Here is a 14942-nt window from a genome sequence, read left to right as displayed (position 1 = left end):
ATGACGCAGATAATGAGAAGGACCACATTGAGGGAAAGTTTCTCTTAACCTTAACCATTTCTTCTCAGGCATTCTACCATCTGTCTTAACTCCCTACCCTAAGTCACTTTCTATTCTTCAACTCATTTCCTAGTCCTGTGTCTCTGTACTTCAGACAAATCATTCTTTTTTTTTTTTTTGGAGGGGGAAAGGCAGGGCAATTGGGGTTAAGTGACTTGCCCAAGGTCACACAGCTAGTGTTAAGTGTCTGAGAATGAATTTGAACTCAGGTCCTCCTGACTCCAGGGCCAGTACTCTATTCATTGCGCCAGCTATCTGCCCCTAAATCATTCTTTTGATAGTAATACAGATTCAAATTTATACAGCCTTTGAAAGCTTGCATGTGCTTTCCTCATGACAGTCTGTGAAGTTGGAAGTCCAAATATTATCATCCTTCTTTGGCACAGCTGATAGGGAGACCCTAAGACTTTATCAGTCACTTCAGCTTAAATGAAGACTAGCAGAATTCTATCTGCTTACTCACCAAGTAAAACATTAGTTTCTATAAATTTTAAGTGAGGCAATTGAAGACTAAATCTTACATTACTAGGACCTATGTCCAAGGAAAACAAAACTTTGAGACCAAATAATCTTATAGTCTAAATAAGCCTGGTAATATAATAAAAAATATAGAAAAGGTTATCCATGCCTGCTCAGAGATCCAGGGATCCTAAACCTTCGGTCTCAAACCTTTATCTTCCTGCTGGGTTGGGGGAGGAAGTGGTACCGTTTTTATATATATGACCTTATGGCACAGAAACACCTCTGTGGGTCACCTCAGCCATTCTCTAACCTTTAGAAAGAACTACACTTAAGTTTTTCTTATCTAAGCCTAAATCTGTCTTGCCAGATAAAAGGATATCTTGTCCCACAGTATCTGTTTTACTTCCATTTGGAACGTCTGGCCACACACATGTTCTTTTGCGGGCCTATGATATGTAAAGAGTAATTGATGACGGACAGTTAAAGTGGCCAAATGGAGAGAATTTGGACCTGGAGTCAGGAAGACTCCTTTTTATGAGTTCAAATCTGGCCTCAGCCACTTACTAGCTGTGTGACCCTGGGCAAGTCATTTAACCCTGTTTTCCCCAGTTTCCTCATCTGTAAAATGAACTGGAGAAGGAAATGGCAAACCACTCCATCAAAGGCCAAGAAAAGCCCAAATAGGGTCACAAAGACTTGGACATGATTGAACAACAGAACTGCTAATTTTTCTCTGAACAGAAGATTATAGATTCCTGGTACAATTGAAAATGATTTGGAGGATTGGTGCTTAGAAATGGGACTGGGTCTTTGGGACGTCCAACCTAATTACCTTAGGGATTCATGAGAAAATTTAGACTCAAAGCTGTTCTGCTCAGTTCTTGAGTTTTTAAGTCTAAAAGTTAAATGGGCAAAAAGTCCTTTCTCTGAACTCCTGCCAAATGTTACATCCTTGACTCCTGGTCCAGATCATAAGAATTAGATTTGGTGGAGAGAAGAGGAGAGGGAGTGTTGAGCCCTATATTACTTTTCATGCAGTGAAAACACCTATTTTCTGAACTAAAATGAAATTCATGACTAGCTAGGAGGTCCTTCAGGCTATTTAAATCCAGAAAGGACCAAATAACAGTTCTTCAATAGCCCTGCCCAGCTGACATCCCACCTCTCCTCACATTCCAATTTCCAATTTTTTGAGACCTTTCCACTTCTCTCTCCTTGTTTAAAGAATGCATGTTTAAACCCTGAGACCTCGAGCGACAAACGAGGATACAGCACAGATAGGTGTGTGAGCAGGCCAGGGAGAAGAAGCTTTTTCCCCGTATGACCTCCTAGTGGTAAGTGCACAAGTATTTGAAGTCAGGGGACTTTAGTTTAATTTTACTTTAAATTTTGGCTCTGTGTGACAGTGAGCAAGATCACGTCCCAAGACAAACTCATTAACTTTCTTCCCAAACACATCCCTCTTCCTAACTAAAAACTCTCATTTAAAGCCCTTCATAACCTGGCCCCTTCCTACCTTTCCAATTTCCTTTCATCTTACTCCCCTCCAGGTAATCTTCCATCCAGTGACGTTGGCCAGCTTCCCTGCTCTTCGGCTAAGAAGACATTCCAGTTCCGGACTCTACGAATTTTCACGGGCTGTCCCTGATTGCCTGCAACTCCCTCCCTCTTGAGTTCCACCTCCTGGTTTACCTCGAAGTCTCAGCTAAAGTCCCACCTTCCACAACCTTTTCAAACCCCCTTAAAGCTACTACCTCTCTTCTGTGATTGATTCCTCATTTTCCCTTTATATCGCTTGTTTGTTCCTAGTCTTTCTCACGTTGTTTCCTGAATTGTCTGTGAAATCCTCAAGAGCAGAGATTGGCGCCAAACAGTAGGTACCTATTAAATGTTTATTGACTTTGGAGGCCTCAGTTTCCTTATTTGTAAGACGGACGGGGTGCTTTCCAAGGGCTCTTCTATATCCGTATCTATGATCTCACGGAGCCCGTGCGCACAGCCGGGCTAGCAGGGGGCAGTCAGCCCCAGTACGTGCGTCCAGAGGTGGGTGTACATGGCATGGGGGGTGAGAGGAAGAGGTGGTCGGTTGTGGAACGGGGCAGGGTTAAGGGTGGGGCAGCGAGGTGAGTGAGGACGTGCGAGCCGGAATCCAGGGACATGGCGGGAGACGGGCCACCCGACACCTCCGGGAGGCGGCAGCGGCAGGTGCGTTGTGACCAACCGTCTTAGGGCTGCACGAGTGCTTGAGGCTGCGCCTTCTTTCCCGATCCTCCATCAAGGGTTCTCTGACCCGAGCGGCTTGGGCTAGTCTCGTCTGGGCGCCCCTGACCCCAGCGGCTGCCTTCTGACCCCCTGCCCACTTTGCTGGGTCCCTTCCTCCTTCCCCTCCTCCGTTTTCTCTGCTGGCGGCGAGTCGGGGATCCCTACCTGTGCGGTCCGTCTCGGTCTGACAGCCTCAGCCGGTGCCCTGCAGGAGATAGAGAGAAGGGTGCGTGTAGGGAACCGTCCAAGCAAGCAGGGTTCTTCTCAGCAACTAAACGGGAGCACTCACCCCGCCCCTTAAGCAGAAACTGTGTCAAGGGTTTAAATCTGTTCCCTCCCTGGTTCCCATTCGCCCGCCTGGCATTTCCTAGTGAGCTGGACTCTAGCCCCACCCGAACCTTTATCCCCAAGGTTGCCTTTCTTTCCGAAGGTTGTGAATCAAACCTTTCGAACTTCTCTTGAGTCACCTCTTTCTGCTCCTGCTTCACTGTTGGGTGTCCTAGGATCATAGAGATCATTTAGAACAATGCCCCAATTTTATAAAGAAGGAAACTGAGGCTCAGAGTAGTTAGGGGACTTTCAGGGCAGGGTTTCGCCGTGTCCTGCCTCTTTTCAAGGTAGCCACCTCATACCACATGCTCTTCCTCTCTCTAACAGTAGCGGGACCTATCACATTCAGGAGTTTCAGTGTAATTTAGAAATCTTGTTTAGTCTTTTTTTGTATCTCCTGTTGTTTATCTTTTGGCCTTCCCACTGTTCATTAACACTTAGGGTCATGGAAATGAAACTTGCCAGTTCTGCAATTTGTCAGTGTCTCCTGATAAAAGCATTAGTGAGGGAAGAACCAGGAACTCTTGGCTAAATGTGGCTAATAGGCTCTCTCATGTCTTTCACAGGAAATGGAGAATGGGAGAATGGGTCATGAACTGGCTAGACCTAAGAATATGATATGGCGTTTTCTAACACCAACTGATTAAATCTCAGGAACAACTGCTCCAAATAAGGGCAGGAAGATCTCCCTTTTCTCTGCCTTTACAACATCACTAGACTCGGAAAATGAGCAGCAAAGAGTGCCAAGGCAGACTCCACCCTAGGGAAATAAGGCAGCATTCCTATCCCAACTACAATCAAAACTAACCTACCCTTGCCCAGGAGACTATCAAATCATGTGCCCTGGGGAATGTGTGACAAGAAAAATAGATGAGGCTGCAGATGGGATGAAAATACTCAAAGCTATTAAGGCAGCATCCTGCTCAACAATCTTTTTATTTTATTTTTAAAAGTTTACCATCACTTTTGATTGATGCCCCATCATCTGCTTTTACTGCTTTACTGCTCCCCATCACCAATAGAATAATTCCTTATAACAAAGAAATATATTTAAACAAAAATAAATCAATATGTCGGTCATGTTTGCCCCATCTCACGCCTAGAGAGATGAGAGGCAGGTGGAGGTTTCATTTTCATACCTTGGAAGTCCCAGTGGGTTACTGTACTGATCAGAGTTCTGAAGTCTTCCTAGGTTTTGTTTTGTTTTTTTTTACATTGCCTGAAAACTCTGTTCTAACAGTTAAGCCAAGAAAATCAAAAGTGGTTAGTCACAATGTGACTGAGAATGATTTACCTTGTAAGAACTTAACAAATGGTTGTGGAATGAAACAATTGTTAATTGGAGTTGTTGAAGGAATGCCTCAGTTAGAAGAGAACTTGTTAACTATCGGCAGAGACCAAATACTATTGGAGTCTGAACTGAATAACATGCCTTACATCTGAACAAAGATTAATAGCTTTCAAATCTCTGCTTTTTATGAAATTTTGGCAATATTTAGAGTCAAAGCATGTAGTTTCAATCCCAACTGCTACTTACTGCCTGTGTGACTCCTGGCAAATTACTTCATATCTTTAAAGCATCCATAAGGAAATATTGGCATTCTGTGAATAGACCAGAAAATTTTTACTTCATATCTCACTCAAGGTGGTACAGTGGAAAGAACACTGAATTTGGGGTTGCAGGACCTGAATTTGAATCCTGGTTCTGCCACATATGATCTCAGTGACCTTGGGTAAGTCACTACCTCACTGGATCTCTGTTTCCTTATCTTCACCCCACTCCCAGTCCCTCCCCTCTTCTTAACTTCCCTATTACTGGCCAGGGCACCATTTTCTTCCTAGTCACTGACGCTCACACCCTGGATGTCTTCCTCCAGTTCTTATTTTCTCTCACCACCCTCCCTTCTCCAATCTGTTGCCAAGTTCTGTCATTTCTATCTTTGTCAAATGATTATACTCTCCTTTCTCTCCTCTGGAGAGAATACTCCATCTGGAGTATGACAATAGCCCCAGGGAGAGGGGGGGGAGTGTCTTCCTACCTCAAACCTTTCTCTACTCTCTCTGTTCTCTCTGTCCAGCTGCCAAAATGATTTTCCTACAGCCAAGACCTGACCAATAAAACAATAAAACTCCACTGAATCCCTGTCTCCTCCAGGATCAAATATAAAATATTCTTTGGCATTTGATGTTCTTTACAACTTTACTCCTTCCTGCTTTTCCAGTTTTCTTATGTTTTGCTTCCCTACCCCTGCTCCAAGTACTCTATGAGGAGGAGTTAGGTGGTGTAGTGGATAGCACGCTGGGCCTGGAGCCAGGAAGACCTGAGTTCAAAGGCAACTTTGGACACTTACTAGCTGTGTGACCCTGGGCAAGTCACTTCACCCTGTTTGCCTCAGTTTCCTCATCTGTAAAACGGTCTGGAGAAGGAAATGGCAAACCACTCTAGCATTTCTGCCAAGAACCCCCCCAAATGGGGTCACAAAGAAGAGAAAGACATGATTAACAACATATACTTTATAATCCAATGACACTATTTTTTTTTTGCTGTTCCTTACACTACATCCCCCAACTCCTTGTGCTGTCTGTTATGCTTGGCTGCTCTTTCCCCTCACCTCAACCTCCTGGCTTCCCTGGCTTTCTTCCAGATTCACCTCAAATTACACCTTCTAAAAGAGGCCTCTTGTTCTTCCCTGTGATTACCTTTTATCTGATTGGTAGAAAGAGCTTGCACGTCCATAGTTACTGGTACATCGTGCCCTCCCTCTGAAGGTGAGTTCCTGAAGGGCAGGGACCTAATGTTTTGTTTTGTACATTGCCTGGAGAATAGTTAAAGCTTAACAAATACTTGCTAACAGGTTTAGTATTTTATCTCTTAGAAATTTTTCTCTGGACAACAAGGAAATGAGAGATTAAGTCTAGTGTGACCTCATCTTGTTTAGAACCATTGCTACATCTCTTTTAAAAATCATTCCTTTAATAACCTATTAGGTGGAGGAGTGGGCTTAGAATCAGGAAGATTCATCTTCCTGAGTTCAAATCCAGCCTCAGATGCTTAGTAGCTCCATGACCTCAGGCAAGTCACTTAACCACATCAACCTCAGTTTTCTTTCTCTTTTTTTAAGCAATTGGGGTTAAGTAACTTGCTCAGGGTTACATGGCCAGTCATTTCTGGGTGTGGTGCTAAGTATCTGACCCCTGATTTGATCCCCAGGTCATCCCAACACTGGAGCCGGTGCTCTTACTCACTGTGCTACCTGGCCACCCCATAACCTCAGTTTTCTCATCTGTAAAATGATCCGGAGAAATGGCAAGCCACTTCAGCATTTTGCCATGAAAACCCCAAAAATAGGTCGTGAAGAGTTGGATATGATTGAAACAACTCAACAACAGAGACTTATGATGAAAAATTCTATCTACCTCCAGAGAAAGAACTGATGGAGTCTGAATGAAGATTGAAGGCTACTGTTTTTTATTTTATTTTTTCGTGGTTTTTAAAAATTTGCATTCTCTTTCACAAATTGACTAATATGGAAATATGTTTTGCATGACTGCATGTGTTTAACCTTTATAAAATTGCTTGTTGTCTCAGAGAAGGGAAGAAAGGGAAGAAGAGAATTTGGAACTCAAAATTTCAAGAAATGAATGTTAAAAATTGTCCTTACCTGTAATTGGGAAAAGCAAAAACAACAACAAAAAAATACCTTTACATTTGCCAGAAATACATTAAGCACATTGACCCATAGTTTGTAGATTCTTTCTCCTCCTTTTAAAATTAGGACAGCACTTGCCCTTCCACAGTCTTGAAGTGACACTTCTGTTCTGTGTGGTCATTCAAAGATAACAGACATGGGCTAAGAAATCATCTACCAGTTCTGTCTTAATATTGGCATTTGGTGCAATGGATCACCCAGGACTGAAAGTTCAGAAAAATGGAGCTTTTACTTCAAAAAAAGCAGTTCCCCACTAATGCATTGTTGGTGGAGCTGTGAACCAATCCAACCATATTGTAGAGTAATTTGGAACTATGCCCAAAGGATTATAAAAATGTGTATACCCTTTGAGCCAGCAATACTACTTCTAGGGCTATATCCCAAAGAGATCATAAAAATCGGAAAAGGACCTACATGTATAAAAATATTTGTAGCAGCTCTTTTTGTGGTGGCAAAGAAATGGAAATTGAGGGGATGCCCATCAATTGGGGAATAGCTGAACAGGTTGTGATATGTGAATGTAATGGAATACTATTGTGCTATAAGAAATGATGAGCAGGTAAACTTCAGAAAAACCTGGAAAGACTTATATGTGCTGATGCTGAGTGAGGCGAGCAGAACCAGGAGAACATTGAACGGTAGTTATAGCCACATTGTGTGATGACTAACTTTGATAGACTTGACTCTTCTCAGCAATGCAAGGTTCTAAGACAACTCCAAAAGGCTCATGATAGAAAATGCTGTCCACATCCAGAGAAAGAAATATGGAGTCTGAATGCAGATTAAAGCACACTGTTTGCTCTCTCTCTTTTTTGTTTTGTTTCTTCTTTCTCATGGTTCTTTCCATTGGTTATTGGTACACTGAAGCATGGTATTTGCTTTCCTTTTTGTTTTGTTCTTTCTTGTGATTCATTCCATTAGTCCTAATTCTTCTTTACAACATGACTAATGTGAAAATATGCTTAATATGAATGTATATTACATTACATTGTATATTATGTTACATATATTATATAATATATAATATTATTATATATGTAGAGCCTATATCAGATTGCACACCGTCTTGGGGAAGGGGAGGGGAGGGAGGTGGACAAAATTTAAAACTCAAAAACTTGTGGAACTGAATGTTGTAAACCAAAATAAATAATTTAATTAATTTAAAAAAATTTAGTTCCCAAGAAGCAGTTCAGGAAGATATAAACTGTTAAAAAGGTCACCCATAAGAAGGTTAAACAAGACTCAGCACAGAGGTTTCCTGGAGTCTCCTTCTATAATCTCCTGGTACAGAGGGGTCACTTGGTGACAGAAAGTGTGGGGGGGCGGGAAGGCAGGCACATCAATTGCCTGAGGGACAAAGTTGTTGCATGCTCCTCCAGGTTTGACTCACAACTTCCTGGCTCACCACAACACCAGCCAGGATTGCCCCCAGTTCACATTTCCCCCCCTTCCACCTGTTTCCTGCCCCATAACAAACTCAATGAGGGCAGCCAGGTGCTTTCTTACTTTCTTCCTGGTCTTGGGTTTCAACTTACTATTAACCATTTTATTAGATCCTTACCTAGAAGAGAAGACAGAAGCAAAATCAAAACTGAGTAGTTAGGACTTCTCAACTATGATTATTATTCCATCTGCCCCAAGCAGTGATCATATAATTGCTTTTATTCTCCTCTTGCCTCAAACACAGCTAAACAAACAGAAAGAAAGCCCTTTTTGTTGTCCTTAGCATTTGGTGCCAGCCTCAGCTCATTCTGGGCTTCAACATTCCTGATGTTGTTGTTACAGAACATGGCTTCTCTTATTCATTTGCAATTACCTGCAAACTTCTGCTGCCATTTTCTATACATATCTTAAAAAAAAAAAATCTGAGTTGGTGGCCATATTCTTAGGCTTTTCTTTTTCTAGGAATCCTTTCCAGCTATATTTCTGAGCATCATTCTTGACGTTCCCCTTGGACTAACTTCCCTTATAGAAAATTAGGGATTTTTAAAATTAATTAAATACTGATTACTATGCGTCCTAACTGTAGCAAGTCTCATTTCTAGAGAGTTTTAAGATTTGCAAAGCACTTTTCTCAGAACAATGCTGTAAGGTAGATGGTTTGAGAATTATTGCTTACATTTTGCAAATTTGGAAACCTGAGCTCTAAGAGATTAAGTAATTTGCTCATAATCATAAAGCTAGTAAGTGCTTCTCAAACCCAGGCTTCCTCACTGCAAATCCAGTTCCTTATCCATTACCAGGGCCTGGCCTGTCTGTCTTTTTGTGTCTATCTGTCTGTGAATCTGTGTGTCTATCTGTCCATCTGTGTACATCTATCTGTGTGTCTATTTGTATATCTGTCATTGTGTCTGTTTCTTTGTGTGTCTATTATTTATTTTATATCCAACCCCATTTAAATGCTGATAACACTTTTGACCTGGAGCCTTAGGAAACGGGCAATTATGATGACTGGCCTCTTCTGGGAATGAGAAGAGAAAAAAACCAGCATAATTCAGAAAGACTGAGTCTGGGCCAGATATCCAGCTGAGTGATATGACTGTGAGACAAGTCCCTGTAGAAGACACATAACTGGGCGGCTAGGTGGCACAGTGAATAGAGCACCAGCCCTGGAGTCAGGAGGACCTGAGTTCAAATCTGGCCTCAGACACGTAACACAAAAAACTAGCTGTGTGACCTTGGGCAAGTCACTTAACCCCAATTGCCCTCCAAAAGGCAAAAAAAAGGGAAGACACATACCTGGGCCTCTCTGGGGTCTGAGAGGAGACAGAGAACAGCACTGGTAGGCACAGGAAACAGGCCAGTCCTAACTTTGAGCTCATCCATCCTAAAAGCAGAACACAGCTTTCAACCCCAGTAGCCAGAGGAGGACATGAGAGGGGACTGAAATGCAGGAGATGCTTTGTCCAGAGACCTTTGACCTAAAGACTGACCTATAACAGAGAAAATAAAATTAAAAGTGGTGAAAAGGTCTATTGAGGGCTTTCCTCTTCAGGACCTATCAGGGAAGAACTTTGAAACCCCATACCCTAAAAGCTAATTTAATTCAACAAATTTTAAGCACCTACTATGTGCATAGCAGTCTATTAAGTTTTGGGGACTTAAAGGGGAAACAAAAGATGGTCCCTGTCATCAGTTGATAATCTAATAAGGAAGTGATGGGGAGGAGAACCATGACAAAGGTACTTTTAATTTTTGGCCTCATTTAACACAGAGTGTACAAATGCCTCTTTGTACTGAATATTCACGGACATTAGGCCACTCCCTGGGCCCACATATAATAACATTTCACCACCCTAGAGTTTGGAAGAGAAATCTAGCCTTCTAAGCCAAGAGAAGGCTCAATAATGACCCAGACCTGGAAAGACCAAACCTTGTATCAATACCGAGGGGAATGCTTGGAGAATGATTCTGAAAAGTCTGTTAGAGCAGTGTGGGGCACCAGGAGGAACATGAAGCATCATGGGACAGTGCAAAGTAAACGGGACTTGGAGGTGGGTGAAACCTAATGCTCCTTTTGTTATCTGTGTGACCTAGGGCAAAGCACTAACTTCTCTGGTCCTCATTTCCTCTTGAGTGAAAGAAAGGAGGAGGTTGGGCTAGATAACCTTTAAATCTATAATCCTCTGACCCAGGGTCAAATCCTGACTCCAGCACTTACTAACTATCTGAGAATAGACAAGCCATTTAATCTCTCTGAGCTTCACATTTTTAATCCATAAAAAATCCACTATAATACTCGCATCCCCCACAGCACAGTGCTATGAAGAAAGCACTTTGTAAAACTAAAAATGTGGTTCTATAGATCAAAAATGACCCACAGGTTTTCTATATTTATTCCTACTGCATGAGCAAATGCTTGTATGACTGGTACTCTCATTAGAGGTACATCTGGAGCTATTAAGGTAAATGCATTGATGCCAGGCCAACATTCTGCCCAGTGATTTCAGAGTTTAAGGAAGAAAAGTCCCTGTACCAAGTGAAGTGGTTTAAATAGGCAGTCCTTTCAGATAGAGTTGATAGCTACACTAACCTGCTTTCAAAATATTTTTTCAAGGAAACATAAGAAAAGCCAATCTAGCCCTATGGATGACCATGCAGTTGTCATATGGTAATACTGTTTTGTTTTTTTTAAGGGGGAAGGCAAGGCAGTTGGGGTTAAGTGACTTGCCCAAGGTTACACAGCTAGTAAGTGTCAAGTGTCTGAGGCTGAATTTGAACTCAGATCCTCCTGACTCCAGGGCAGGTGCTCTATTCACTGCACCACCTAGCTGCCCCTTAAGGTAATACTCTTATTAAGAAGGTTGCTGAGATGCCAGCCTTCTGGATAATTAGTCTTTGGGACTCAATAATAGTTTTCTGTGTTGCATGAGACGATTAGGTTTTGACTGATTGTGGGAAAGTAATATTATTAGGGCAGCAAAGTGGCTCAGTGGATAGAGCTTCAAGCCTGGAGTTAGAAAGATCTGAGTTCAATTCTGGTCTCACTAGTTGTGTGACCCTGGCCAAGTCACTTAGCCCTGTTTGCCTCAGTTTCTTCATCAGTAAAACGAGCTGAAGATGGAAATGGCAAGCCACTCTAGTATTTTTGCCAAGAAAACCCCAATGGGGTCACAAAGAGTTTGATACTACTGAAACAACTGAACAGCAATATTATTGCTAGATCAAAGGGAATCTAGTTTCAGTGGCATTGGGGCAGTGAGATGTGAAGAGTACTAGATATGGAAGCAAAAGACACGTATCCTGGCTCTGGTACTTTCTACCCTTGGCATTTATCACCTCTCCCTGGGATTCAATTTTCCCTTCCATAAAATGAGGGGGTTGGACTAAAGCAGGGGTGGGGAACTTGCAGCCTTGACCATATGTGGTCCTCTAGGTCCTTAAGTGGATTCACAGAGATTCAGTCAAAGGGTCACACTTGAGGACCTAGAGGGCCACATGTGACCTCAAGGTCACAGGTTCCCAACTCCTGAAGTAAAGGATCTCTAACTAAGGCTTTTTTCTAGTTTTTAATTATTTGCAATTCAAAGGATTCTCTAGAGATCCAAGCAAGGCAGGCAGCTCCTGGCATTCATTCTTTTGTCATGTACTAAATAGCCACTATCTATGTATCTATATTACTGTCTATCTATCCATCTATCTATCTATCTATCTATCTATAATAGCTAAATGATACAAGAGATAGAATGCTGGGCCTGGAGGCAGGAAGACTCATCTACCTGAGTTTCAAATTGGGTCTCAGACACTAACTGTGTGATACCTGTTTGCCTCAGTTTCCTCATCTGTGAAATGAGCTGGAATAGGCAAACCACTCCAGTATCTTTGCCAAGAAAACCTCAAATGGTGTCGTGAAAGGTCAGACATGACTGAAATGACTGAGCAACACACACACAGGTATGCATAAAGATACTCTCTCTCTCTCTCTATATATATATACAGGTATGTGTGTATGTATGGATGGATGTTATATTTCAGTTTCCCATGCTCTGTCCCATCTAGCTGCCTGAAAACCTGCTACAAGATGAAAAGTCTCTCAATTGAGTGGTTCTTGGAAAGAAAGGAACTGTTTCATCCAGTCTCTTCCATAGAAGAGGAGGAATTTCCTGGATCTAATAATGGAAAATTATCAACATAATCTCTTAGTTGAAGAGATGGAAATTGTGGAGAATTTGAATTCCAGTCTTGTGGAGGAATGCCCAGAATTTGAATATTATCTCATTTAGTCAAGCATATGGCCTGGGACCTAGGAGATACACAAAGGACTTCAGCTGTGTGACACAGAGGAACAAAACGTGTACTTGGGCTGCTCTTATTTGAATGGCCCAGGTCTGAGTCCAGTGGGAAAGGGGGTTGCTGCTCTAATCATTCCAAGTTTTTTTTACCTTCTAAGGGTAGTCCAAACTCTTAGTGTTGTAAGGTTAGAGAACTGTATAGTTCCCCATAGAGTGGGAAGGGGAAGTGGACACACTGCAAAGGCAGAAGAATTGAACTAATTATTTATGGACTACTGAGATTTTTTTGTGAATTTTGTACTCTGTGGGATGAAATAAAAGTTGTCCTCTACCAAATAATCATTATCAGCTTAAGTGCTTGCAGGGAACTGGGGGTTCTTTTGAGGTTCCCAGAGAAAACTCTGGTTATGGGTAAAAGGAGACAAAGTAATGTGAACTGAGGAAGAATCTCCCCTCCCCTACCAAGATTCATCTTGATTCATGTAACCTAGAGTATTTCCTCTTAATGAATAGTCCCTTCTCTCAGCTTCAGAGATACTCTCCTTTCCTCTCCTCATTGACCTCCTATTTCTCTAATCATTCTTTGTCTATTTCCCTTACTGGCTCCCAATTTTCTTCACTCCTTAATGTGGGATGTATATATATCACTTTTTCTTGGCAATCTCATTCACTTCCATGGCTATAGCTACTATTTCTTGTCAAGGAAAGAAATCTACTAACATAGAGAATTATATTCATGAATAAGGCACTTTACTGTAATTACAGGGAAGATAGACTAGGAGGCTGAAAATTATAATTCTTTCCTCAAAGAGTAAGTTTCACAAAGAGGTTTTGATTATGTCCATATAGATATAAAAGTATTATCAATTTAAAACAATTTATAACTTGTAGAGGAGCCAGATAAGAATATCTTCAAAAGAAAGGTAGGTCTGACCTTATTTCCTTGAACTATTTCATATATTTGCTGTTTTGTTAGCAAAAGTCTTGTATAGTTGGGACAAAGAGCCTCTTAAAATAGCATTTTGGGTTCTTGAGGCCATTTACTTCCTTAAGACAAAGCTTAGTCCTCCATTAAGAACTAGAGCTTTTGATATCTTGATCATTGTAAGGATTTACTTCCAGATCTACCTTTCTGGTGCTAACCTTTCTTCTGAGATGTGCACCCACATCTGTCTTCAGGATCTTTCTACCTTTATATCTTGCTTTCACCTCATATTCAACACATTTGAATTTGAGCTCATTATCTTTCCCCCCAAACTTCCTTCTCCTTCTATTACTACAGAAAACATCACCATTCATCTAGTCTGAGGTCTGAAAAGGGCCTCCTTCAAGGCTGTGATGATTTGTGATAGGGAAAAACTTGGAGAGAACCTTCCTTAGGTTTCCTTAAGAAGGGAATTATTATCCAAGGAAGAGAGGTCTCCTGTATATGGAATCTTGAAGGAATCATTGCCTTTCCTCCCCCTTAACTCTCATATCTAATCTATTAGAAGTTCCTACCAATTCTATTTCTGCCTTATCTCTTGAATCTGTCCCTTCTTGTCAGGCTAATGCTTGATACCCTAACCACCGGCCTTTATTCCCACACACCTGGATGATTGCAACATCCTCCTAGCATGTTTTTATACCTCTACACTCTATCAACCAGTTCTTAATGGATTAGAAATTCCAGAATAACCTTTTTTATGCACAAATATTCCACTTCTCTCTTCTAAAATCTTTTGAATTAATAATCACCTGTCCTTCTATTGCTCCCTTTGCCTTACTCCTTCTAAAGCTTTTATTGTACCTCACTGTGTTTCTTTTTCTTTTTTTTTAAGCAATTGGGGTTAAGTAATTGCTCAAGGTTACATGACCAGTTATTTCTGGGTGTGGTGCTGAGTATCTGAGCCCAGATTTGATCCCCAAGTCATCCCGACACTGGAGCTGGTGCTCTTACTCGCTGAGCCACCTGGCCATCCCTAAGCAATTGGGGTTAAGTAACTTGCTCAAGGTTACACAGCCAGCTCACTGTGATTTCTAATTCCTCTTTTCTTTCATTATATATCCAGTTCATCAGCCTTGATTTGGTCTTTTTCATCCCTTCATTGACTTGACCAGTTGGTCAGTTCAGTAGTAGAGGAAAGGGTACAAGCAATTACTAAGCACCCCTTATGGGACAATCACTGTGCTAAGCACTTTACAAAGATCACCTCATTTGACCCTCATAACAGCTCTGGGATGTAGGTGCTATTATTCCCATTTTACAGATGAGGAAATTGAGGCAAATAAGAAGGAAACTGAGGCAAAGAATTTTTTTTTACAGGGTTAGGAAGACTTTATTGAATGATGTTTCAGTCTTACAGTCTTTGCTGTGGGGTTAGACAACACCCCACTCCTGCCCCCA

General features: G+C 41.6%; 1 protein-coding gene and 1 long non-coding RNA gene across 3 annotated transcripts in view; one reads left to right on the top strand and one right to left on the bottom strand.

The window, feature by feature from the left end:
* Positions 1–3110, bottom strand: part of TMEM45B (transmembrane protein 45B) — a 38006-nt gene extending 34896 nt beyond the window's left edge. Inside the window, exon 1 of the mRNA XM_069080109.1 lies at positions 2950–3110. The gene's annotated coding sequence lies outside the window, so the exon portion shown is untranslated. The remainder of the gene's footprint in view (positions 1–2949) is intronic.
* Positions 637–12884, top strand: LOC138155064 (uncharacterized). 2 transcript variants are annotated; one of them, XR_011166750.1, is made up of 4 exons: positions 637–2727; positions 4760–4847; positions 12098–12218; positions 12324–12884. It is a non-coding gene; the product is annotated as an uncharacterized lncRNA (long non-coding RNA). The 2 variants fall into 2 exon arrangements; XR_011166751.1 differs by lacking the exon at positions 4760–4847.
* The last annotated feature ends 2058 nt before the right edge of the window (positions 12885–14942 follow it).

The sequence above is a fragment of the Petaurus breviceps genome, unplaced genomic scaffold (genome assembly GCF_028583685.1).
Source record: "Petaurus breviceps papuanus isolate PSGF00001 unplaced genomic scaffold, PetGlider_PUasm1.0 91133, whole genome shotgun sequence".
NCBI classification, from domain to species: Eukaryota; Metazoa; Chordata; class Mammalia; order Diprotodontia; family Petauridae; genus Petaurus; species Petaurus breviceps.
Note: the sequence above shows the minus strand (reverse complement) of the source record. Positions and strands in the feature narration are given on the sequence as shown.